Source organism: Apteryx mantelli, chromosome 1 (assembly GCF_036417845.1).
Source record: "Apteryx mantelli isolate bAptMan1 chromosome 1, bAptMan1.hap1, whole genome shotgun sequence".
Taxonomy (NCBI): domain Eukaryota; kingdom Metazoa; phylum Chordata; class Aves; order Apterygiformes; family Apterygidae; genus Apteryx; species Apteryx mantelli.
Genome location: NC_089978.1, coordinates 21,903,778 through 21,930,746, shown reverse-complemented (window position 1 = coordinate 21,930,746; position 26,969 = coordinate 21,903,778). Strand labels below are relative to the sequence as shown.

Sequence of the window (26,969 nt, the reverse complement as noted above, 5' to 3'; positions counted from 1 at the left end):
ACTGAAACCCATAATTATGAAACATTAGATTACGTGGAAATAAATAACACACTTGTGAAATGGTTTGATTAACCTACTAGCCACACGATTCAAGTTGATTGGATTAACATAAGAAATGCCTACAGATTTACGAAAAATGGATCTAGAGGAATATATTTGCCTTTTCATTTCAGAAACTGTAGGAAAAATGTTTAAGTATTTATGACATAAAACATTACCTACAAGGATCCCAGAAGATGGTATATTTAATATGACGTACAACCTCCCGCCTAATTTTTCAGACCGGAGGATTATAAAACATAAGACAGTTTAGATGCAATATTCTGAAAAAAAAAACATATCAGCATCAATGTTACCATGTGATATGCAGCTGCAGCAGCATATCTGACATTATGACATTTTGCCACTTGCAGGAATTAGTGAACCTACATAAAAAAAGCATGGCGGAATACAATCTTTGTGGCTGTCCTTGGAAGTTCAGGGAGTCCAGGGAGTATCAGGTTATATGCTTAAAATATCTTAATTTAAGTACAAAAGTAATAATGCCATTATCTGTCAGATAGAGTGTATTGATAGAGATGGTGATATAGTCTTTTGGAAAGCGTGTATCTGCTGGTGATGCTTCAAGGCAAATAAGGTACATATCTGCTGCTTTTGTACTGAATTAGTTGTCCATTTCACAAGTCCCTCCAGCTCAAGAGTGAAAGTGCCATTAACTGGAAAGAGAAAAGGGGAGGAAGTTAAAATTGCTGTGTATGCAGAGGACTGCACAGGCCTACCCATGGTAAGCAGTTTTTATGACACTGTTCACAGAACTACTCAGTTTGAGAACCGCTCTGCTGCTACTGCCCCATCCTTTGCCTATTGTGCATTTCCTGCCCAACAGCACACTGTTGCTTTTCAAAGAAATTTCTGCCTTCTTCACACTCACACGTTGTTGCTGCCCATTCATGACTGCAAACTCAAAAGAGCTTGTCAGTAGACTGCACTCAAACTAGGCTCTAGGATATCCTTGAAGTTCTCCCTTAGCCAGCTACATTTTCTCTTCAGATAGTTCACTACCTGAGAGATGTGGTAGCACTCACATACCAACCAAGGCACATATCCAGACCATCAACAGGACCCCACTTATCAATGCTAGAACAGACATGCAGTCAGCAACCTGCCTCGATTACCTTGCCATCACCTGCCTTGGGGCCAAGACAGAAAGTGCCTCTCTTGGAGCTTCTGCAGCTCTCTGTAAGCTCGACGGATGCCTCTGCTTATCACTTGGTCAGCACCCTGGCAGCCACAGCAGCCTGGTACTCCTCTATCCTGATGGAGACCTTGGTTTCATGCTGCATCCAGGCCCATTTTCTGGAATGGCCAAAGGCCTCTCTAGCTTTCTGGAGGCAAGTGATTGCATCTCCATCAATGGTAACATGACCATACAGAAGATTTCCAAAATAAGTGAATTCAGGAGTAACTGGTACTTTGTTCCACCGCAGGATGTTGAAAGGGTGGCCTACATGAGATGCCAAGCTGATTCACCCAGGGGTTTAGCCTATCCAGATGCAAAAGCAATAAGTAAGTCTACCATGAGCTGAAGCATCTGCTTCGAGCAGGCCACCAGCACACAGTTGCCAGCACGCAAGCTCCCTGCTAGCCCTCTGGCAGCCAAGGCTGAGCTAATCTCCTGCGTGTCAAATTCATGTCCCAGCGCCCACTTGAAGGTCACAGGCCAGCTCCTTCTCGCCCTCCTCCAGAAGACATCTCCACGAAGCCAGACACCTCCTCATTGACACTGTGTGGCAGGGCAGAGGCCAGGCTCTGCCACGCTCTCCCAAGGAGGCTCTCTGAGGGGCCATAACACTGTAACACTCCCCCCCACCCCAGCCCTGCACCTCCCCAGGGCTGAGGGCACAGCTGGGGAAGGAGGGAAGGAGACACCAGAGACCTCGCAGGGGCAGGCCACCCCGCTGCGCTTGTGTGGGACTCTCTTGCCCTCTAGTGGGCAAAGCCAGCGGGGCGGCCCCTCAGTGCCCCCTGCGGCCTGCCTGCCTCCTCCTCCTCCTCGGCTTCTCCTCCTCCTCCCCCGCCCCGGCCTGCGCTAGGTGTCCAGCTCTCCCGTGGGACACCAGAGTCTGGGGGACCGCTGGCGTCTCCAAGAAGAGCCCCAGCTCCGGAAGCAGGGGATGCTCCTCAGCACCCCCACAGCAGTGGCCGGGGTCAGGGGGCTGGAGGAAGGAGGGCTGGGCTAAGCCCTAACAGGGACTCCCAGGGCTAGGGCTGACGATGTGGTTGTGTGCTGTGGGTGGTGACCTTGGTGGGAAACATGCTGATGAGTGCCCGTCCAAGCTGTCGCCACTGCTGTCCCCAGCCAACAGCAGGGAGAGGGAGCGAGTGCCGCAGGCCCCGAAGAACAGCGCTAAGAGCAGACGAGCGAGTCCATGATGGGCCAGTCCGAGGTGGGACCTGGGCAGTGGCAGCACCCATTGGTTTTTGACAGATGGGATGCCCAAATGGGTGGTGCTCTTGTAGCCACTGACCACATCCTCATTGCTGGGGCTGGCAAGCTGAGGACAAGGTGCCTGGAGGCATGGTCCTGTGGCCCACCTAAGGCTGAGCAGGGTCGCAGGTGTGGCTGGAAAAGGGAGTACATCTGTGCTCTTACAGGACTTTTTGATGTACACTATGAAGACCATTTTTTTAATTTGCCTAGCCTTTGTTAACTGAAAAATTCTCCTTTCTCTTCTCCTTCTAAAAATTTATCTTTTTTTCTAATGAAAATGAAAATGAAGGAAAATATTTCATTCATATGAATATGAATAAAAATATTTCAGTATCACCATCTCCATCATCCTGTTCCTTCTCAGGTACAAATCAGAAATATATACTAAAAACTTTGCCTTTTCTACGTTATTATAAATTTACTATCTCAATCTAACAAAAGATTTTATACCATTGCAAGAATTCTTGTGTTACAAATAAGCATTAGAAAATTTGCATTGTTTTTAAACTTGCCAGTCAATCTTCCTGTTTTCCCCACTTTGTAAATCAATTTTATGTTTTTGTTCTCTCCCCCTTTTTTAAATTATCAGTATTATATATTGCATTTTTGCTCTGACTGCTGTTGACACCACTGAACCATATTAGCCTATTAGAAAAAGTCATCCTTTTTAAATGAAACATGGTTCTTTAGCCATCTAACAGAATTCACAATTTCAATTCATGTTCTTCCTCTCAAAAACTTTCCTCCCCTCAGTGTTGTTCGTAATTTCCCATTCTTTGGGAAGCCTTGACACCTGTGGAGTGACTGTCCCCTCTCTTTGTGGTTCCTTGGAGTTGACTACCAATGAAAAAGTCCTCTGTTTGCCTGTAGTGAATGTAATCAGGTCACTTGGTAAAACCTCCACTTTCTGATACAATATTATAATCCTTTGTAATATATTGCATGACAGTGTCTGTTTTATTTGCTTAAAAACTATCCAATTACTGTGTTGATAACCACACATTCTGCATGCTTTTGCCTTTTGACTTCCCCAATCATTCTGCCACTATCTCACCAATAACCCAACAGTACATAACTGCACTCTGGTTCAGTGATGTGAAGAGACTGAAATTAATATAACCATTTTCTTCAAATAATTACCCGGGATATGTGCTAATCTCTTCCTTTTGACTGGCCAAGACAAAAGCATCTCTGACTAAAATCTGGGTTTGGTGTTACCTAAGCTTGTTTCTCTTGAACGTCCTTTTACAGCCAGAGCAGAGACCCCCTCCCTCTTGTACAGTGAAAAAAGGGTCTGATCAAAAGAATATAGTTGGGGTGGGGAGCTGATGGACAGTAAGACTACTAAACCATTCCCCCCTGGAGGACTGCCATCTTCTGTTTAAGCTATTTCTGTTTGCCCAATCTGAAGAAGTTTATAAAGGAACTTGGGAAAATATAAGAATGAGTGCTTTCCATTTTGGAGTGAGTGGAGGATCACGGAAAACGCATGCCATCTTTTGGGTCTGAGAGCCAATATCTGACATGTTTGTTTCTCCTCTTATGTAAGAATGTAACATGGTTGCAACAGACTGGGGTACAGCTAGGCCACTATCTTCTCTACGGCGGTAGCAGTAGGAACCACCATTTAGGGAGTATATGTGTTCCTGGCCGCTTTGTGCAGGCTATTCCCCTTGTACTCCCCCAGCAAACGCAATCACCAGGGTTGTCAGGGATGTCAGAAGGTACATCCTTGCATACTCCCTTTAGTATCAGCTTATAGACCTGCTGTCCTTGAATTTGTCCAACCCCAATTTGACCCTGTTGATATTTTCTGCCTCCACGGTTCACTAGGACAGCAAATTCTGGAAGTTCACTACCCCCTGTGTAAAAAAGATCTTAACCAGTCTCCTATTAGTTTCACTGAATGCCTCCTACTTCTTGTGTTGTAGGATCTGGTGAATAACAGTTATGCATTCACCTTATCCAGTCCCTTCATGATTCTGTAAACCTCACTCATTCTCCCTCAGCCTCCTCCTCTCCAAACTGGAGAGTCCCAGTTAACATAGTAACTCTGAAGGCCTTAATCATTCCAGCTGTTTTTCTATAACTCTTTCTAAAGGTGTAGAGAGCAGAACTGCAGACAGTCCTCATCATTAGCACAGCCTTTGACTACCCTGAAGTAGATAAATGCCTAACTGGACATGGGACACACCCGGACATTGGCCAAAGACCTCAGTTTGTAGGCTGTCAAGATGAAAAATCCCAGTCCCACTTTTCTTCTTCTGCTGTTCTCCCTCCCTCCCTCCAGCCCTCTACCCCTGCCATCTCTCATGGGGATAATTTCAGTGTTTCTTTCTTGTCTAGCTCCACTTGAAAGCATCACAGTACCAATCCCTTTCCAGCCATCTCAGTACAGCACAGCTCCTCTGAGAACCACAGCCCAGGCAGACAGATGGGAAAAAGGTTACCAGGAAAGGAAAGAATGGAAAGAAGAGGGAATCAAAGACAGGACAGACAGGTCTTGACGCATCTCTAACATTTTGGGGTAGGTTCTGAGCAGCCTCCGTCACTTTAGCTGGGTAATACCAATGTCAGAGAGAAAAGGAGCATGGGAGAAAGAAAGAGAGAATAGAGAGAAGAAGTGGCTGAAAGGAAGAATGGATTGCTCTGACTTCAGAATCTGGAACAAAATGCCACCAAGCAACTGTCATCTCCAAATGCCAAGAAATGCCTTGAATAAAACAATTTTTAGGACAGCCCTGAGTGATCCTTTACAGAACTAAAGCTCAGATAGGACCTTTTTCACCATGGAGTTCCTGTCCTTTGGATCTGAGTCACCAATATCAGCCTCTCTGCCTCACTGGTTGAAACCCTGTCAAGATGCCTCTGTGAGGGCACCATTCCCATTTTCCTGGCTCATCGCCATCTTCACCCTGAACCTGTGCCCTGATTGTGTGTTCTACTACAGGACAGGGAGCACTCAGTGATTTCCTAGATAGGATAGTTCCTTCTCCTAGATAGGAGAAGGAACTTCTTCCTTATCTCTCTGAACAATCTGGAAAAAATCAAGCTACTTTCTTAGTCCAGAATTGGACATAGCATTAAGATACTGGAACTGCTTTATGGAATCAGAGATAAAATTACAGCCAAGAACCATGTGGTGATAATGAGGGCTTGAAGAGTCATATGATAACATAGATTTTCTTGGCATTTGGTGCTTCTCATCTATCTAGGGAATACAGTTGTTGATCTAAATTTGGGATAGTTTGAGTAAGGGATTTCTCACAAATAGTGCATATAAACTCACTTGGCTCTTAAAATGACTGTGATCTTCTTGCCTGTTATGCAATGATCACAGAAAGTGCAAGGGTCTTACTTTTCCTTTAGGAGGCAATAAGCATTATAAACATTACTGGAAACTTAGCTGATACCAAGCTAAACTAAGGGGTGATAGAAAATGTGCTCAGTGGGTGGGCTCAGGACAGTCTACCAGGTGAAATGTTATGGAAAGCTCACTTGAGGCAGATTATCAAAAACATTTCAGCCAGGAAAGTCCCAGGGACATATTTCTGTTTGATCACTGTCAGGTTCAATTCTCCAGGAATTGGCCAAGGAATATAATTTTTGTTTATAGTACTTCAGATGTTTAATGGAAGCAATCAACACTTAAATTCCTTACCAGCACCTGCAATGTGACCATCATCTTATACCACAGATACAGAAAGCAGTGGAACATTCATCTCATGGAACTTGTAGTGTACCAAAGACATCCAGGTGCTGGCCATCATATAACTCTGGTGAACGTGGTTTTAACAATGGAGGCTGTACCACAAGTATATCTCAAGTCCTGATTGCTTGGCTAAGCTATGGTAATAGCATGTGCAACCAAAATGTTTTAAGTATGACCCTAGTGCAAAATTCAATAGTTCTGAAACTAGCAGAAGAAGCTATGTAGAGCAATGGCAGTCAAATCATTAACCTGATGGAGCACAGACAACAACAGCATCAAAGGCCATTAATTGACATTAGTTAGACTTGTTACATTTGGTGGTATATACCATTTTAGGGCATTCAGTGCTCTTTCATCAGTGGCCATGGATGGTAGGCCAAACACCGCCAACTGTTAGTGAATTACAAGGTGAAGGGAGAGAGAATGGACAGTGCTGTATAAATTACCATCAGTGTAAACCTTTCATATGCTATTGTGTGCCACCAAAAATATTTTATGTATTACCCCAGGTGCTGGTGAGGAGTTGGAAATGCTTGTGACCTTGCAACTACTTAGGTGTTTCAGAAAAGGAGTTTTTCTCTTCCAGACCTTCAGTGTGCACAGCTGCAACCCTTCTTTGATGTTACACAGGGACTTAATGATAATAGTGGTCTCTTCTAGGTTTAAAATACATGAAAAATAGGTTTTCAAGAAAGGAAAAAGAAACCAACACAAGTTCTGAGCTACAACACAGCCACTAAATGTGACTCTTCCTCCCACTCTTTGGCTTTCAAGTAACTGCTTTTATGAAGGTCACTGGCACGCTTCTGAGTATCAGGTTGGATCTTTATTCCTACAGGTGATACCTCCCTGCAGAGACACTGAGTAGAAAAGAATCTCCATCCCACTACGCCCATCACTCAAATTTTAGACTGGGTTTCCACCTCCTGCCACTCCAGTTCTCAGCAAAAATGGACAAGGAGATGAAAAACTCTTAACCAGTAAGAGTTTGCTTCTCTGCTTCCATAGCTGCTCTCAGTAAAGAACAGGTTTCCCACTCTGTTGTTGTTTACAGATTTTGTAAATGTTTGAGAGCCTGAAATCCACCATGGGGTTTCCAGTCCCCTCCCAGCAGCTGCTATTCCAAGAGGGCTTAGATACTCACAGTAAGAGGGCCCGAAAAGATGTAGCAGCACTGGAAACCTACAACTTGGATTTCACACTAGAAATGGACGGTTTCTGAACTGCTTTGATTTCTAGGCTTTGCAGGGAAAACACTGAAAGGCAAAGTGAGAAGAAACCATTTAAGAGGTTACTGTGCCTCCTCTTCTTTAAATATTTCTCTAGGTTTGAAGAAGAGCATTACAGTTCTCAGGAGGAGTCTCAGGGACTGCTCTTATAGCACAACCAAGCACTGAGAACTAATTTCTTCTGAGGATATGGACAAACTGGCTCTGGCTACCCTGCCCTTACTGCAGTGACATTGCAGTCAATAGAACTACGCATATAAATGCTGAGACATCAGCCAGACCTCTAGCGTTAGGTATCCTGCCATTTTAATGGGGGCCAGGCTTGTAAAGAAACCCATGGCAAAACTGAAAGAAAAATATCTTGCCAGGCCTCAAGTTATGCTATTCATATAAATCTTGATATGAACAAGCAAGAAGAATTTGTTTGGACTTTTTGGAATTCATAATTCTTATTCTTGTAATCATCTGACTGTTCCGGCTCTGTAACTGGGAGCCTGGGTCTGCTGCCCTGCCAAGAGGGCTGCTGTCTGTTCTTCCAAAAACTCTGGAGCAGATTCTCAGCTTTCCTACATTGGCACAGCACCATCCCATTGATGGAGCTCTGACAACTGGCATGAACAGAGGATAAGCTTATTTTGTCCTTTTATTCCCTCAGGTAAAGCTGATCACTGCAACCCTCATATAGTTTATCATTGTAAACCCTCACTATTTGTGGGCATTGTCCGTCCCAGCTTCTGTAATTATGGAAAATTGTGGAAGGCATCACAGCAGGATAGATGAAAGCAAAACACAGGGAAACCAAGGACAGGGAAATGTGTGAAAGATGTAAGAACTTACTGAACTTTTGCAAAGTCATTGTGAATTTCTGGAAAGACTCTTCACAGTCCAGCTACTCAGACTATTTGACTCAACTGTAGAAATATAAGGACAGAGTCCTTAGTGTATATTCCTGAAGATTCCTTTCTGATTGTCACTAAGTTTTCCCCACATACAGATTTTAGTCTAGTAATCCCATATTTTATATATAATTTGAGTCATATGCTGCTTTCACAATTTTCTGTCTAGTCATTTTAAGCATCTTTGTATAGTATTCAGACAACAAAAGGTAATCTTGTAGCTATTATTATACTTAAAATTTCCCTGGAGTGTAACCAAAGTCTGTATAATCCAGAGTCTATCTAATATTTCAAAGTTATTGCATTCCAAAGCTATTAAAAAGTTGAGGCTTTTCTTACAGATGTCTGTTAATTTAACAGTGAGATTGAGCTTATTTCTTCGCATTTTTGAAAAGTAAAAATAAATCTATAAAACTCATACACAAAAATAATAGTGTTCTGGTAATAATATGTTTGAAAATAATCCATCATCTATAAGGATGTTTTACAAGTGGAGTCTCTTTGTTCAGGAACAGAGAATCAAATAACTTCCATTACTGAAATGATTTAATATTATGCATTTTATATCGCAAAGGACAGATATTCAAAAATAGGGTCTAAATTAAGACTGAAAGGCTAAAATTCTCAAAACTGTTCTTGGGTGTCTCTTTCTGGGCAACTAAGTTAACAGACTCCAAAGATACCTGATGTGAGTGCTAAGAAAATGAACTTCAGAAATTACCTATAGAAAATCAGGCCCATTAAGATCTCTTCAATGTCTTTAATTATTTACATACTTATATTCCATGTAAGAATATGGATTCCAGTGCCTGATTTTAGGGTCCCATTGTTTTGAATTCTTGGCCTCCTCTTTCTGTAGTAAAATTACACTTTCATTAGTCTCTGGCATTTTTTTTCACAAGAGAAAATTTCAAATACTTCCTTTACATCACTTCATACCTCCTTAGCACTTCTGCAAATTATGTCAACCAGCTCTAAATTACTAAAGGTTTCCTATTTCATAGGATATTACATGACCTACAGCTATGATCTTTGCGTTAGAATATTTGGGTAGTCACTGGGTAGTCCTGCCAGGCTATGGAGAACAGACATGAGCTGCCAGGAAGGCAGATATGCATGGTACTTTTTGATTCATGGTACCTTTTTATTCACATGATACTTTTTAAGTAACCTGAGAAGAAACGCTGGTGCAGGCAACAAAATAGCACCAAGCCTGTATGCCACATTCACCATGAGACAAAGAGCATTAGTTTCATGCTAAATTCTGCCAGTAACTGGCCTTTACAGCCTGACCTTAGATAAGCTGCAGTGGGACACTACTTTTGTCTAGAAAGTTGTAAAACAGACTTTTTTTGCATCTTTTGAATAGCATTTAAGCATACAGATACCATCATATTGCACTCAGAGCAGGCCCCTTCCTTCCCCCTCACTTTACATGGGTTGGTATGGGCAGAGAACTCAGGGCTACTGTGTGTTCAGGGACTCCTTTAGCCCCCAGTACTTTAGCCACCCTTGGCAGGCTGGAAATTCAAATCCTACTTGCTGTCCATATGGCAAATACTAGGCAGCAACCTCAAACCTCCTGGATATGACATTCACACAAGTGGCTCCAGCTGCAGCTGTTCACTGGTACAGAACCGCATGAACAGTACCAATTTTCAGTCTTCATGCAGTAAGGAATAAGAACAGCTTGATTCAATGCCAGTTATGCTTAGATCGTAATAAAATATGAACTTACACTGAGCTGGAGAGGAACTATTCCTGACATGGCACTCCTTCTCAGATACATTCACAAATGCAGGCACTCCTGCTAGTCTTAATGCTGATATTTAGAACACATGGAATTGCTGAAGATTAATATCCATTAGGCTTTTTTTATTATTTTTTTTACAAAACAGACTGTTTCAGCTTTACTGAGGACCAGACTGGATATCATTGACACAAAAGAAGGGAAAAACTAAAATTCCTATCTAATGAGAGATGCATGCCCCAGTTCACAAAAGAAATTGTCAGTTTACTAACAGGAAGGCATTTATTTCACCTTGCAAAACACTTGTCTGGTGCTATTCTGAGGACTTTTGTTCCCAGCCACTGAAGTCTAGTTGGTTCCCAACAGTTCCAGCATTTCACCAAGTGCTGACTGCTGCCATGTGGTCATTACTACTGCGTCTGCAGAAACTCATGCAACCTCTTTTTGCTGACAGCCCAATCTTCTGTAAGATTGCAGTGTCATGCAAGTTGTTTTTTCAGGTCTTGTCTTTGTTTTGTGTGTGATTTCTTATAATTATAGAAAGGTTCTTACCCTTCTCTGCTTCTTTACCTTTGAAGGAAGGTGCAACCAACTCAATTCAGTCATCTCTGATTTCATCTCCAATTCTGTTCTCAGTATGGAGCTACTTCATCAGCTCCACATTGTACTGCAGCCTTGGCCTACATCTTAGTCGTTCTTTGGTGTGGCTGTTTGATGGCTGGAGTAAGAAATACTCATTCATGCATGGAATTCTCCAGCTCTTGATCACTGTGCATTCAGAGCAGAAATTCTAGCTTTTTGCCCATAAATGCATGATCTTGCAGTTGGTATTACTGCATTTCATCTTGTTCCTACCTCTCTACTAAAAGTTCATCTAGCTCTTCTTGTGTAATAATCTGATCCTCTTCTATTTTGCATCTCAAATTTGTCATCTTTAAACTGTGAGATTCCTCAACGAACTATGTGTGTAAAAGAGAGACTAAAAGAATATGGCATTCCAGAGTGAGACTCTATCTCTGTACCAGCTGTGGCCACTGTGCTATAGCCTCTTTGACTGTCAAAGCCTCCCTCACTGCAAGCTGCCTCCTGGACTTCCACAGCACCAAGGGCTCTGCATTTTAGCATACACATCTCCTGAAGTGTCAGAAGGAGTTAATATATCATCCTCCTCCTCCTCTTCCACATTCTCAACTGTGCAGAGTTCAGCTACAGTAAACAGAGCCAGGTCAATGGTTGACTTCATTTGGTCCTGCAGAGGACAGGCCACATCCATACAGAGACTACCCTCTTTGTACAAAAAGCTCAGTAGGAATGCTCACACCTCAAGTGCTTTCTTTGATCAAGCTTTTCAAAATTAAGCCAAAGATCATAGCTGATTAAGTGATTGGGGTTTTCTATTTTTTTTACTCTTCTTGTGACCATTATTCTCAATGTTTGCTAGGTGGCAACGTACCTTCAGGAAAGAAACTCTATACACTATCATAGTTCTCTGGAATACTGCTTTTTTCCTCTTGTTTTATCATTTTGCCAGTTTTAGGGCAGCCAACATTCTTTAATAGAAGATGAATCAAAGAGATGTGTAACTTCAGATTTTAAATATCTGAAAGTCAGTAAAAGTCCCCAGAAAGAACAAAAACTCTGTTCAGGTTTAGATGGTGTACACAAAACACAGCAGCGTCTCTTTGAATTAAAAATCTCCACAGCATAAATGCAATTAATGTGATCACAAAATAACAGACTGCATTTACAGATTTGTGAATAAAATATGATCTCTGTCACAGACTTACTTGGCAGTTAGAGAGGGTTTGTGGGGACTGAGACTCAGAGGAGAATAATGACAATACAGGAGAAGGAAAAGACTGCTTTTTGTTGTTTTTGTTTTTGAATATGACTTTTATTGAGGGTTTTTTTCTGACAGAAAACCCTGATCTGGAAGCCTTCCAAGGACAGAACTCACCCAGCATTCAGTGGAAATTTTGTGGATGCAGAACTTGTGGGATTAAATCAGGTATGCAGCATAAAGTGGCAAGTGTTCACATATGCACTTAAAACCACCAATATAATATCAACTGCTCTAGCAGTAATTTGAGGACTTTTAGGCAGAATTGTAGTGCTAGGTTGTGAAGGCATGCTAGAAGTCATGGAAAAATCTAAGAAGAGGACACTTTTTCCCCTCTTCTGGACTTCTGGGCTGAGGTTCTACCCTTTATTTCAGCTTGCACAATATAAAAGAGATACAGAGAAAGACAAACAAAATTCCTCCTCCTTTTTCTCTCAACACCATAACTCCCTTGACTGCAAGAGTATTAGACATTTTTCAAGCTACTAATACAGTGCCCATTGGCAGTTCTGTTCGTTCCTCTTCAAATTAAGTTTAATGGTGTCTCGTCTGAAATTCAAGTCTGGTAAATATAATAAATTTGATTGTAACTTAGATTTTCTATTTATTAAATTAGGTTCTTTTCAGAAGAGTGCTGAATCTAAAGGAGCAAAAGCTGTAAATTATACCCGATAGTTTTAATGCTCTTGCAACTCTTTTGATAAAAGATGTTCTGATTCATCACAGATAATATGGCTTCTGAAAACAATTTGAGTGATCTGAGAAAATAATGCTAACAGCTTTGAAAACTTTACTTACAATTTAAAATAATTTGGGTGATGGGGAAAATGTAGCAAATTCTGAAGACTACAGTGTGTTCCAAATTCCATTCTCTCCTGCGGATTGTCTGTTTTTGTACAAAACAATAACAGTATTTTCTACTTTAATAACTGTCAAGGGTAGATTAATATCAAGTATGGAGAAACCAAGCAAGTTACCATTCCTGAGTAGAAGTCTTACAATTTTTCTGATCTGCTAGAATGAAAGATGTGGCTGACTGTAAAACCTTAATTTGTATTCATAGGCCTAACTCTTAATATTATTACTTATGTGAAAATAGGGTTCTGTACTGTACATTGTCTACATTATAACCAGGTTTCATAGGGGAAGGCAGGGCAAAGAACTTAAATAACACATTCAAGGACTCACAGAGAAATCAGTGGAAACCTAGAGTTCAAACAATGGCAGTCTTGTCCTTTGACTCAGAACTCAACCAGTTGAACCAAGGTGAGACATTTCTGTTTATGGATGACCTGGAACTACTTACAACACATCCAGGGGAAGCAGCTTTTTATATATGCCATTTAGATGGAAAGCTTGAGATAAAAAAGTATCAATGGTATCTAGCAAGGAAAAAATAAATTAATCTTATAATCTTCATACTTTTAAGATTTAAGATAAGAAATTAAAATAAGGGCTGGACTCTTCATTCCTGAAGAATTTTCCCATTCTATTTTCATAAGAGAAGAATTATTTAAAGATCTATTTTGTATCATTTGCATATCTATGTACAGATTTCATAGAATCACAGAAATTTAGGGCTGGAGGGATCTCAAGAGATCATTTTGTCAAACCACAGCACTGTGGCAGGATGAAATATGTATAGAACAGATCCAATAGGTGGCTGCTTAATTTATCTGGAAAAAACTCCCATGAAGGGTATTCAAGCAGTCTCTCTATGTAGCTTGTTCCACTGCTTTCCTATATTCATAATTAAAAGGAATTTTCTAGCCCAGAAATTAAGCTGATTCTCCTTGTTTTTCCCTACATAGCAACTGAAGAACAATTGATCACCATTCTTCTTATAAAGGTTTTTCTGTACTGGAAGATATCAGCACTTCCTCTACTTTCCATTGTTTAGACTCAACAAGCCTAATTGCTGCAATTTTTCCGCATAGTTATGTATTCCTCTTCTATTCCTGTTGCCCTTCTCTGAACTCATTCCAATGTGTTTACATTTTTTTTAAAGCTTAGTGTCCAAAACTCAATACAGGAAACCAGCTCAAGCCTCTGAAGGCATCATTTGTAGTGAAGTAGCCAGTCCTCTCCCTGACAGCACATATCGTACATGCAAACGGGCTTTGGGTAACAAGATCACATTTGTGGATCTAATTTAGTTTGTGAGTTCCTTCAGATCTTTGCAGTCTTGCTGTCCCAAGTTTTCTTTTTTTGTTGTTTTGCATTTGTAGATTCCTCCTTCTTAAGTGTAAAAACCTGTATTTATTGCACTTGTTGATTTCAAGCCATATCTGCAATTTGTGAGGATCATTTTGATCATTCTGATACTTTTCTCCAGTGTACTTGCAGCTCCTCCCAGACTGACAAAAATTTTGAAATTTGTAAACATATAGTCCAGTCAGTCATCTTAATTGTTAAACTGAGGACTGTCCCCAGAACAAATTCCTAGAGAAGCCTAATTGAAATGCCATTCCAAATTGACTGTAAACCACTGACTGATAACTACTTTTCAAAAGTAGCATTTTTCAACCAGTTGCCCTCATCCCTCTTTATCTTCCAGTGATTTCATCGAGGCTATACTTCCTTAGTTTCTTAAACAATAACAGGGAATGGATTTGGAAGCCTTACTAAAATCTAGATATGTCATGTTTACTGCTCCATCTGTATCTACTAGGCTATTTAACATATTGAAGAAGAAAATTAGTTTGGTTTGACATAATCTGTTCTTGACAGAGGCATGTCAGTGATTGTTTATCACCTTATCATCTTCTAGGCATTTAGAAGCTGCTTGTTTAATAACGTGTTCCAGAACCAGGGATGGAAGTTAGTTAAGGCTGACTGGCTTGTAATTACTTGTGTCCCCATTTATCTTTTTTTCTAAAAGAGTTATTAGGTTTCCATTTTCAGTCCTCTGCAGTCTCCTCTGTCTCCTAAGTTTTCAAAGATATCTGAGATATCTGGAAATGGTTCAGAGCATATTTGGGCTACTTTCTGAATTACTTCAGGAGATAGATGCAGGAAACCTAAATATATCTAAGTATCTTCTATCTCTTTCTTAAAGACTATTTTGTTAAATATCCAGACAGCAGTAACCTGTGTTCTGAAGTTTGAAGATTATTTGACATTTGAGGGGTGTTAGGAACTTTTCCTTGTTCGTGTAAGCAGATAACCATTATGTTTATTACATATGGGCATCCCAATTAACCCAATATATGGTATGTTGGCTAAAGAACATTTACAGCTTTGAAAAAAAGTTACAAGATGAAATGCAGACTGGCTAAGATGTTTAATATAATCCTTGAGTCTAGAGGCAACTGCAACCTAGTAATTTTTTTAAATGCTATTACCTAATGTTCTGGAATTTTGCTAGTTTGGGGTTAAAACATATGATTCAGATCAGGTGGTATAGTTGTTGCAGAAAGGGGAAAATAACTTTATGGAACATCAAACTATTTCTGCAGAACATTTCACTACTTGTTCTGGCTATGCTATTTCTAAGGCTAGGAAAAATTGGAGATGATGAATAAGGTGAGTTAAGTTTTAGGCTATCAAGTGCGATAATATATCACAGTTCAATAATGCAGAATTTTTTTTAAAGTCCTCAAAAATCAACCAGAAACCATCAAAATGATGCAATATCTGCAGAAAATATGTGACAAATAGCTTTTGTCTTCAGGGTTTATTTCCAGCTGTGTCACTGCCTTGCTTCAAGATCTTAGACAAGTAATTTAAGCCTACTGTGCTTCATGTTACCAATAGGAGGCAATCAACCTCTAATGACTCTTCATAGATGCTGTAATACATAGTTCTTGATCAGGTACCCCAGTGCCTCAAAGTAGCTGAGTCCTTGCTGCTGTCTCTGCAGAGAGTCTTGTACATTTCTAACCAGTAGTGATAGCTGAGCTTCTGGCCATTGGCAACTAAATCTAGTTGCTGAGTTCATGTGATATGACTCCTAGTAAAACAGGTTATATAAAAAGAGAGTAATAGAAACAGAATAGACTAAAAGGAGGAAAAGGAAACAGACACAGATTTCATGGGTGTTAAATAATTTAGATCTTAATTAATTTGTAAAAACAACTGAAAACCTACCATTTATTCAATTTAATAATGAAATACTTATCCCTGAAAATTGCCTTCCATTTCCACTATCCAGATCTGGTAAGAGCAATGGGCTCTTTCGGATGCCAGGATGTTATCAAATGTAACAGACAGCTGTCATGGATAGATTTGGGGTAGGATCAAGCCATGGATGGTCCCTGGTTTCCAGCAGGTGGCCTATAGGCTCTGCTGGTCCTCAGTCCTCCACTGGTGTCACAGCTTCCTGGAGCTTATGGAGTAGAAAGCCCCAGGCTGACCTCAGCTCCTCTGAGTCAAAATTGCAGTGTCTCTTGCTGCTGTGGAGAACAATAAACAGCTTTGTTTCATCAGTCTCCCTCTCCTTACTCAGAGAGTCCCCCAAACTTAGCTTAGGGTCAGCTCAGCATGATAAGTAGCTTCACCCACCACAGGCAAGCAGGCAGGCAGCCTCTGCAACACTGAACCATCTGCATTTGTCAGCTATTGTTGAGCTATCTCTGCAGCAGATGATGGGAGTGATGTCTGAAATGACAGAGGGTATGCATAACCCTACAAAAACTGAGTGGATTCATTGCCTCTGCTTAAATTGCCATTTATATTTAATAATCATTTTTTCATATAAGCCAAGACTGGAAAGAGACATAAATTCCAATGTTCCCAAATACAGATGTTCATAAGCCTAGTAACACTTTAGTACTTAGGTAAGGTATAACAATTTCTAATACACAACAGTGATAAGACACTGTTCCCTCAGCTACACCTTGAAGTAACACATCCACACTTCTACCTGTTATCAAGGTGGCACTGTATGGGTACACCTTTGCTGCTACATAAAAAAGAGACAGGGACTGAGCTTAAGGACATGAACCTGCACCACAGAAGTTATTTAATTGCTAGATTTGTCCTGGCTGTGTTCCGGGTTGCTCCAACTAAATCTCTCCATTTGTCGCAGATGAGTGAGGAGTGATGCACTTCACTCCTAAGAGAGAAGCAGCAATATGTTTTATTGAGGTAAGATAGTGATTTAACAGAGTTCAATCGTAAATAAGACAGTGATTTAACAAGGGTCACTGGCAAGGTTCACTCAGTTATTTACTGCATGGAGGACAGGGTCAAATGAAAGTGTCAAGGAGATCCTCCCATTGAGTCACGAGGTTCAGAAAGGACCCCCTTGCTTTCCAAACTCCTTCTCAGCAGAGTCTGGGTGTGGCTGGATCCAGTCTTAGTTCCAGACTTGGTCAACAGTTTATGTCTAAAGGATTATGTGCACAGTCAATCAGAGATGCAGCTTAGCAAAGTTTCATGAAGTTTTGCAAAGTTTCAGCGTGCTATTAATCACTTACCGAGGATCTGTTGTGGGTAAGGAATCTCTCAACCTCGAGGAGTAACCTTGAGAGGTGTCCCTGCTCAAGGGGAGGTTCTGCAGTGCAGCCCACTGCCATGCAGGAGAGCTCAATGGGCTCTGGACTGCCCTCTATTTATGGGGGGAAGATGACTGACTCATAGTCATATTTGCATACTAGACAGATTTTAGTTGGCGCATGTTCAATTGGCCCCTGCCTATGTGCTGTTTACGGGGATGTCAGTTTGGGGCGGGTGGAAGAGCACATCAGGGCAGGGAAGGAGCACACTGTCACACCATTACAGATCAGATATGGAGATGCTATCCCAAAGCCGTGTGAACACGAGACCTGCTAAACCTTGTGAACATCACCTGACCATAAGACCTCCTAAGCCTTGTGAACACAAGCCAGTCTGTGTATCTTGGCTTTCTGCTATTGGCATAGCTTATACCTCCTTCAACCCATGCAGTTCAGATGTTGAAGGGTGTCACCTCCCTCACATTCCCTCAAGACTCTTCCCTTTTCTAGACGTGGGTCCTGTAACGGACTGGAATTCCTCTCTGGGTGCACACAGACATACTCCTGACAGCAGCCAACCCTTCCTTCCTGACTGGAGCCAAGGAGGGACCATTCTCCAACTAGCAACTTTGTCCACTGCTTCTTTGGGGATTTTCATCAGTGCCATTTGTGAATGCCCCAACAGTCCCTTTTAAAGTAGCTACAGGCCAGGCAGTCCATTACTAGCAAATATACAAAGGCTTTCACAATATTTCTGCAAATAATATAGATATTTTCCAGCTCTCCATGAGAGCCAAATGCAGAAATCAATGGAAACAGAAAGACTCTGCTGACCACAATGAACTTTGTCTTAGGACTTTCAACAGATTTATTAAAGGATCTCAAAACTTTCTGTAGTGAAGGTGTGTGTCTACCACACACATGTGCCAGTGGTATTAGTTTAGATCAGACCTTATATCAGTTTTGGTTACTAGACAACCAAACACACATATCTGGAAAATATTCATTCCTTTCTCTGCTTATACAAAAATAGATATTATAAAAGATCATAATGGTACTCTGAGCAAAAGCAGTAAACACTACTTCAGTGTATACTATTATTTTAAGTAGTGTTTATTATTTTAAGTAGCACAAAGAAAACAGTAATTTAAAGTGAAGTTTTATAATTCCTCTCTTTTCAAAGAAATAATTATATACACTTCATCTTCTTCAGCAGCATTAAAGATGCTATGATTTAAGATAACTTCCATTAATAAAACATGGTAATGCTACAAATTGTTATTAATATATAGCTTTAAGCAGTGGTCCAGGCAAGGAAACAAGAAAGAAGGAGTATGATGATGCTTCTACTTTGACATTTCGAGAAAACATATATTTTAAAAATAATGTACAGGTTAAAATACTGATAATTCTATATTTTTTCTTTAGTAATACTGTGAAGTAATGTCTTTGCCATCTTAATGGTATTTTTTGAACTACATAACAATAATTGCTCAAAATTATATGTCACATTAAAAATATGAGTCTGAGTCCCTAATAAATCTTTCTGTTTTTTCAAGCAACACAGATAAAATTAACTTTGCTAATCTTGACTTGCTTTATTATACCCTTACGTACAATTTCTCTCTCTCTCTTTTTAAGCATAGAATCTATATACAATGGAAAGTGTTAGGCAACCTTAACTATAGTTATTGCTGCCAACTCTTCCTATAAAACTAAGGGTGAAATACCGGTATAATTAAAATTGATGGCAATGCTCACACTGATTTCAGAGGAAGAAAGAAAAGGGAAGAAAAGCTCCCTGAAATGCAGTAAGGTCCTCACAATTTATATTTAGAATGTAAATTTTTATTTACATGGGAAACACTAGTAACAGGATTACAGGAAATCCTAAGACTACATTATATTGTATTGTATTGTATTGTATTATAAATGTTTATATGTTTCAGTAAAAAGGTAAACTACTAGAACAGACTACCAAGGAAACTAGGACACTCCTAACATCTTGAAAGGAAGACTTTCCCTTGGTTGAGGAGGATCGGGTTAGAGATCACTTAGGCAAACTTGACATCCACAGGTCTTTGGGTCCTGATGGGATGCACCCACAAGCGCTGAGGGAGCTGGTGGACATCATTGCTAGGCCACTCTCAAACATTTTGAAAGGACATGGTGATCAGGAGAGGTGCCTTAGGGCTAGAAGAAAGCAAATGTCATGCCAATCTTCAAAAAGGGCAAGAAGGAGGACCCAGGAAACTACAGGCCAGTCAACCTCACCTCCATCTCTGGAAAGGTGATGGAGCAGATCATCCTGGAGGCCATCTCCAAGCATGTGAAGGTGATCAGGAGTAGTCAGCATGGCTTCACCAAGGGGAAATCATGCTTAACCAATCTGATAGCCTTCTATGATGGAATGCCTGGCTGGGTAGATGAGGGGAGAGCAGTGGATGTTGTCTACTTTGACTTCAGCAAGGCTTTTGACGCTGTCTCCCAGAACATCCTCATAGGGAAGCTCAGGAAGTGCGGGTTAGATGAGTGGACAGTGAGGTGGATTGAGAACTGGCTGAATGGCAGAGCTCAGAGCATTGTGATCAGCGGTGTAGAGTCTAGTTGGAGGCCTGCAGCTAGCGGTGTCCCCCAGGGGTCAGTACTGGGTCCAGTCTTGTTCAACTTCTTCATCAATGACCTGCATGAAGGGACAGAGTGCACCCTCAGCAAGTTTGCCGACGATACAAAACTGGGAGGAGTGGCTGATACACCAGAGGGCTGTGCTGCCATTCAGAGACCTGGACAGGCTGGAGAGCTGGGTGGAGAGGAACCTCATGAAGTTCAACAAAGGCAAGTGCAGAGTCCTGCACCCACGGAGGAATAACTCCATGCACCCGGACAGGCTGGGGGCTGACCTGCTGCAGAGCAGTTCTGTGAAGAAGGACCTGGAAGTCCTGGTGGACAAGGTGACCATGAGCCAGCAATGTGCTCTTGCGGCCAAGAAGGCCAATGGTATCCTGGGTTGCATTAGGAAGAGTGTTGCCAGCAGGTCGAGGGAGGTGATCCTCCCCCTCTACTCAGCCCTGGTGAGGCCACATCTTGAGTACTGCGTCCAGTTCTGGGCTCCCCAGTACAAGAGTGACATGACACTACTGGAAAGAGTCCAGCGAAGGGCTACAAAGATGATTAAGGGACTGAAGCATCTCTCTTATGAGGAAAGGCTGAGAGAGCTGGGCCTGTTTAGCCTGGAGAAAAGACTGAGGGAGGATCTTATCAGTGTGTATAAATATCTGAAGGGAGGGTGTCAAGAAGATGGAGCCAGACTCTTTTCAGTGGTGCCCAGCGACAGGATGAGAGGCAATGGGCACAAACTGAAACACAGAAAGCTCCATCTGAACATGAGGAAAAACTTCTTCACTGTGAGGGTGCCAGAGCACTGGAACAGGTTGCCCAGAGAGGTTGTGGAGTCTCCTTCCTTGGAGATATTCAAAAGCTGTCTGGACACAATCCTGCGCAATGTGCTCTAGGTGAGCTCTAGGTGCTCTGCTTGAGCAGGGGGTTTGGACTAGATGATCTCCAGAGGTCTCTTCCAACCTCAACCATTCTGTGATCTTGAGGGTTTCATATCAAGATCAGACTCTTGTAGTTAGATGATATACAGCAATCCAAGCCAGCATCATGTGACTATGAGTGGCTGCACAAAATAAGAGCCTCAGCTGAGGTGAACGTCAGGATTGGTCAGTAAACCACCCGGCAGTTATATGAGGCCATACCAGCATGCTATTTCCCTCACTGTGCAATGTGATACCTGGCTGTAGCTGTGTTCCTGAATCTGATTTTGCTCCAGCCCTGTTAAATCTCCTGTCCTGCCTTATCTCCTGTTCTAGAGCAACCTTGCATTATGAGCTTTCTAGCCTTAGATCTTCAACTTAATATAAAAGTCCTTGGTCTCTGTCCTTAGCTCAGTCTTGGACTACAGTCGCTGCCTAGATCTTTTCCTTGGTGTAGCACTCGCATTTCTCTGCTTCTTGACCCGTGTTCAACTCCAGGCCCAAGATTCCAAATCTCAGTCAATTTTTTTCCTAAGTTCTGGAACTCCCCATGAGGCAGAGATTCCTCACAGTATGCTTTAGCCAAGCATATGGTATTGAATTCACAGCAAGGTGAAATTTGACATCCTTCAGGATGTTAAGCTGGACAATATAATGCTCCTTTTTGGCCATAAACTCTGCAGATCTGTGAACTGCAGCTGTACAGTATGACTTGGTGAGATCGTATTTTGATATTGTCCCCATGTTCTGGAATTTTCACTTCGTGGGAAGTGCATATTGACTTTCCATTCTTATTTGGGCAAAGAGAAACTTTTGAAATGTCCAAATTTCCCATTCAATATAAATGTCTGAATTTTAAGCAGCACAACAAAAGAGATTTTTCCAGGGCGTGGACCTGGGAACACAAGCTAGGTGGAAAGTGCTAACCGGGAACTCCATAGAGGAGACTCTGCTGTAGTAGACCAGCAGACTCTACCAGGGAAAAGAGGGCTGTGAAGACCACGCAAAAGAGAGATAAAAGAGTAGCTGAACATCCGAAAGAAATGTACATTTATTCTCTAACATCTTAAAGATCCTTCTAAGATGAAGTGAAAGGAAAAATAGGAAGGATGTTATTTTAAAGCACTTGAAAATGGATGAATTAATAGGTCAATGAAAGAGGAAAATGAGGCAGGCTAATTGCATTGTCCCATAGACATCATGTTTTAGGATTGGGCCTTCCTGCAATTGCTATTACTAGCAATTCTGAAAGAACAGCTTAGGCTAAGTTTACCAGTGTTCCCTCATAAAATCCTACAGAGACATAGTTTACTCCTGAAAAAATCACTCTCTGGAGTACGTATGTTTCATCTGCTCCCGAAGAGAATATGATTCAAATCCTACAGTCCTCATTGATATGATTCGACTTAGATAGATGTTTTCTTTTTAATTGGTGCTAGCAACACTACAAAAAACATTTGAAAGGAAAGAAAAGAGAAGTATAACCTACTTAGCTCGAACCATGAGGAAAATATTAACCACTAAAACACATGATATAACTCCATCACTTACAATGTTTTCAGGGAACCATCAGACTTCTATTATTGTTGCTAAAGTGCCATGGTATCCTATTATTAAAAGATAAAAAGATAAAATAGCAGCTGAACCACAGTTCTCATCTAATAGCTAACAAGTTTCCATTCTTCAATGATTTCTGTATACAGTTAATTTTATGCATTAGGAATACTCTCGCTTAAGATCACAGAACTTTTCAGAATGCATAAAATTAAGCATATGTATAACTCTTCACAAGATTGAGGCCTAAATGACAGCCTAAATGACAGCATAAGCTGCAGAACCACAACAAATATATTTAGCAAATTCCAAGAAATGCATGCTCCTTCCCAACAGAGTATTAACCTTGATTTGCATTTTTTTGTTGTTCATTACAAGCATTATTTCTACAGTTTACATACCATTTCTTTTATGTATCAAATATTTATTAGAAAAAGCTCACTGCCAACTCAGAAACTATATTTAATTTTTTTCCTCTAATTATGTTACTTCAAATCTCAGATTTATTTTTTTTAACAATAAGAATTTTGTTTTCAACTTTTTTCTGATTTTCAACCTGACTTAAAATAGTCATTCTTCTGAAATCTGAGGGAATCTGTCACATATGCCAGTAAGATGTTTTCCAGCTAACTATGTAGGAACAGTGTGGGAAGACAGTGTGTTAGAAAGGTCTATACAAATTAGTGCTATGAGAGGTATTTGGGGACACATATCTTAGATAATTTCTAATTCCTTTCCTTTCTAATGGGCTCTATCATGATAAGCTTCAAGTAACTTTAGCAAGTTGAAAATACTTGAAGATAAGCTATATTTATGGCCTAGCTCCTAAATGCAAACATGGCTGTGAATTCTTATTTATTAGCTGAATGGTGTTATCTACCCATAAAATGTTCACATTTATTTTCAGTCTTACTACTGGATAAATGTTGAATGCTTGGTAGTTAGGTCCATTTCCATCATCTCTAAAGCCTATAAAATAACTGGACTTTCTGTAAACTAACAGCACATTGTCATCTTAAGGCTTTTTCTTCAAAGGAGGGTATTTCAGCTCCCTTCAAACTCATTTCTTGTCTTTTTTTTCTTTTTCTGTGGAGGAGGGATGGGTAGGAATTATGGAATAATAGTCTCTCTAGCATACAAAGCCTGAATATTTTTTAATCTATAGCTAAAGTGTCAGTTTGCAGCTGAAGTCCCCCCCAACCTTCTCCATAAACATACTAGGTACAGAACCTTTGAGACCCTGGATAGATATCAAGATATTGGCTGGCCAACTTTAAAGGCTGTCCAGTTCCATTGAATTAGCTTGTAGTTCTCAAAGTGTGCTAGGATTATTTCTTTATATCACTTTTAATAAAACTTGTCTTCCTTGTGCTTATATCCTTATCTGCTTCAGTGTGTTTTTCTTGTCACCATAGGCAGACAGACTGCTCTCACTTCTATTAAAGTAAAATACAAGTGATATTCTTAAGATAATGTAGTTTTGGAGGGGCTAAAAAAGGCCTGGGTTTGAGATCTTCTGTTTCAGTCTTTTTGTCTGACTTTGGGCAGAATTTAAGCCATGTTCCAATTCTTCATCTATAAAATAAAACAGTGGTATTTCCTGTCTTTCAACTAGTTTGTCTGTTCAGCTCCTTTAGGAAAGAATTACTCCAAATATTGTTAGCAGGGAGCCTAACATACTATAATTTTACTTTTTGTTGGGGCTTACTGTCAGATGTGCAAATAGTAAATAAATCAGACCTTCCCCATGTTATTTCTCCTAAAAGAGGGTCACATGCATAAAGGCACAGCTTTCTGGCCCCTCTGCCAGTTCACAACTGGCTGGTCACTCCCTTCCCCCACACAGTTTAAACCGCATCTGAAGTCCCCAAAAACGGACTAGCATGATGGGTGGCCCTCAGACCAGATGACCGAATCCATCTCTCAGCTCTTATCCTATCTAAAATAGTAAGAAAGGGTTTGGATTGAATGTAAGAGGAGTTAATTTAAACTGTTACAAGAGTAAATGAAAGCTGGCACTATGCCTAATGCTCTTGAGGGGATTGGAGTTCTAGTGGAGAGTGAATCCATGTTGGAACTTGGCCTAATGCTCTTAGAAGTAGAAGCAGACCTTCAGGCACGTGGAGCTGTAGGCTTACTTGGCATTTTTACTTTTTGCATTTGACAATGTAACAAAAATTTGGAAGCAAATGAAGTTTCTGCTAGACATGATTTCTTAAGATTCACAGAAGGAATCACAGGGACTTTGTTTCACTGCAGCATGTTTTTGACTTTTGATGTGACTTTGTACTATGCCCTTTATTCCTAACAAGAAATTATTGCATTTAAGTATTGTTATACAATGATTCAGTGGATCATTGAATCTTACAGGAAAATTACATCTTACATATTTCAGAAAACCTTTTATTAGGTTTTTCATCTGCTTTTGCAAATTTTAGCAATGCAAACATCATCACTAGAAGCAGGTTTGATTTCAACATGTAGAAAGCACTTGCAAAAAAACAGGTATGTCAGATTGCTAAATGCAATGGTTTCTGCTTACAATAGCCAAGCAAAAGCAAACTGTTTAGGACGAAAAAGAGAGCTTCTGAACTAACATGCAAGTGCCACAGGACTTAGCAATTGGTGACATCTTTCACCAGATAGCTCCATTTTTCTGATTAAATTCAAGTTATAGTTACCAGATTGTCAATATAATTTTTATAGACATAGTAATCTTTGCTTTCTGTCATAAACTATGATGTAGTGATATTGCATGAGGTGAAATAGGACCAACATTTTAACAACCAAGTGTTTTCTAGCTGTTTAGGGATATGTTCTTGCACCTACAAATATATGAGCCTGGCTACTGGAGCATCAGTGTAAATCAGGCTAATGCAGCAGTAGCTGTGCACCTCCATTGAACACTACACACACAGGGGTGAACTTATTGCAGAGCGCGAAGGGGTGGCTAGGGACACCAAACCTCCGCTCTTGGCACTGCTCATCAGCACTGCAGTCACATGAATGCAGTTCTCCCTTCACATTGCAGCTGTATCTGTTCCAGTCAGGAATGTCCTCTGAGAAAAGCCAAATGACCTATTTATTCATTCTTACTCAAATGGAAACTAAAAATGCCTTGCAGGGTGCTGAACTAAACCTGCTTACCTATGTTGTGGTCGTGTGTTCAACATCATGGGATCTGGCATACAGAATTCAAATCTCTCTGCCATTCTTTACAGTATTTCTGGGATGATGCCAGCCTCTATGGAGTTCTTGTGATGGGCTGACACAGAAAGGAAAGTACTTTTAATGTGTTTATGCAATATTCTGCACTAAACTATTAAGATTGGGGTAGGGAAAATTTTGTCTGTCTGGAGGGAAGCAGAAACAGGGGACAGGAATCTGCTCTAAGATTTACATCCCTATAGCTGCAGTGGGATTTTGCAGTATGTGTTCATGTATGATGATAGAGGGATTTCGCTGCTATGTTTTACAGTATCTGGGGATTAGGAAGGATTTTCCCGTATGAGTTACTTTCTAGCTCTTTGGGGATAGAAAAAAGATTTTGCAATGTACATTACAGTCTGTGAGGATGGAAAACAATCACCCTGCACATCGCACTCTTGGGTGATTTTGCAATGAGTGAGTGGTCATTTGTGTTCCACAGAAAGGGTGTTTTTGAAGAGTTTGTATCCTGCTAAGGACTCAGGTGGCACATTCCTGAAGATGTCCCAAACACTTCACAGAATGACACTCAATGGACAATGCATGCTAATGGAAGGCTGGATAAATTCTGAGATGCCATTAGTTAGATGACTGAAATTACCATGTACGAAACTGAATTTACGACTCTGAATTCAGGTCAGGGAAAGACACTGAACTAAAATTACGTTAGTGGCACTGATGGATGATCTCCATTTGTCAGTGGATAGAGGGCAAAAAGGCATTTTCATGTTCTAGAGCCTGTACACAGCATTCGAAATGTTAACAATACAGTACTTGCTGCCTTATCAGGGAGAGGTGAAAGATGCAGTTTGCTAAAATGGATTGAGTACTTTCTAAAGGCCTTTAACCCAACATCAAAGTAATGGGAAACTGCATTTTCACCACCAGATGCCTCATGTCTAGAATTGCGTGCATCAGTTCTCTCTTCAATCCTTTCCCACATTTACATGGAGCCACCAGGTGAACTAGTCAGAAAACATGGTACTAGTACTACCAACCTACCAATGATAAACAGCTTGCTCTCTCCTTTACCTTATATGACCCTATCATCAACTCCAGGATGACAATGTTTGAATGTGACCAACTCATTAATAGTAAATACAAAGTTCCATCTAACCAAGGCTTAGAGAGCTTGGATAAAACCATGCTAGTGGACAAAAAAAGTATTTTGAAGCATTCACAGTGTACACTTGTCTCTGAAGTAAATGATTGCAGCTGGTCAAGTCAATTGGTAGTACTTTCCAATTTTCACGGATGCTAACCTCTGCCATGACAGTTCTGTAAGCAACATTTTCTGTCACCTCTAGTTCACGAGA

General features: G+C 40.7%; 1 long non-coding RNA gene across 1 annotated transcript; it reads right to left on the bottom strand.

Moving 5' to 3' along the window:
• Nucleotides 1-290: 290 nt before the first annotated feature.
• On the bottom strand, nt 291-26,969 carry LOC136991255 (uncharacterized). Its single transcript, XR_010883278.1, has 3 exons — nt 26,916-26,969; nt 22,444-22,499; nt 291-716 (listed from the first exon to the last, which is right to left on the bottom strand). It is a non-coding gene; the product is annotated as an uncharacterized lncRNA (long non-coding RNA).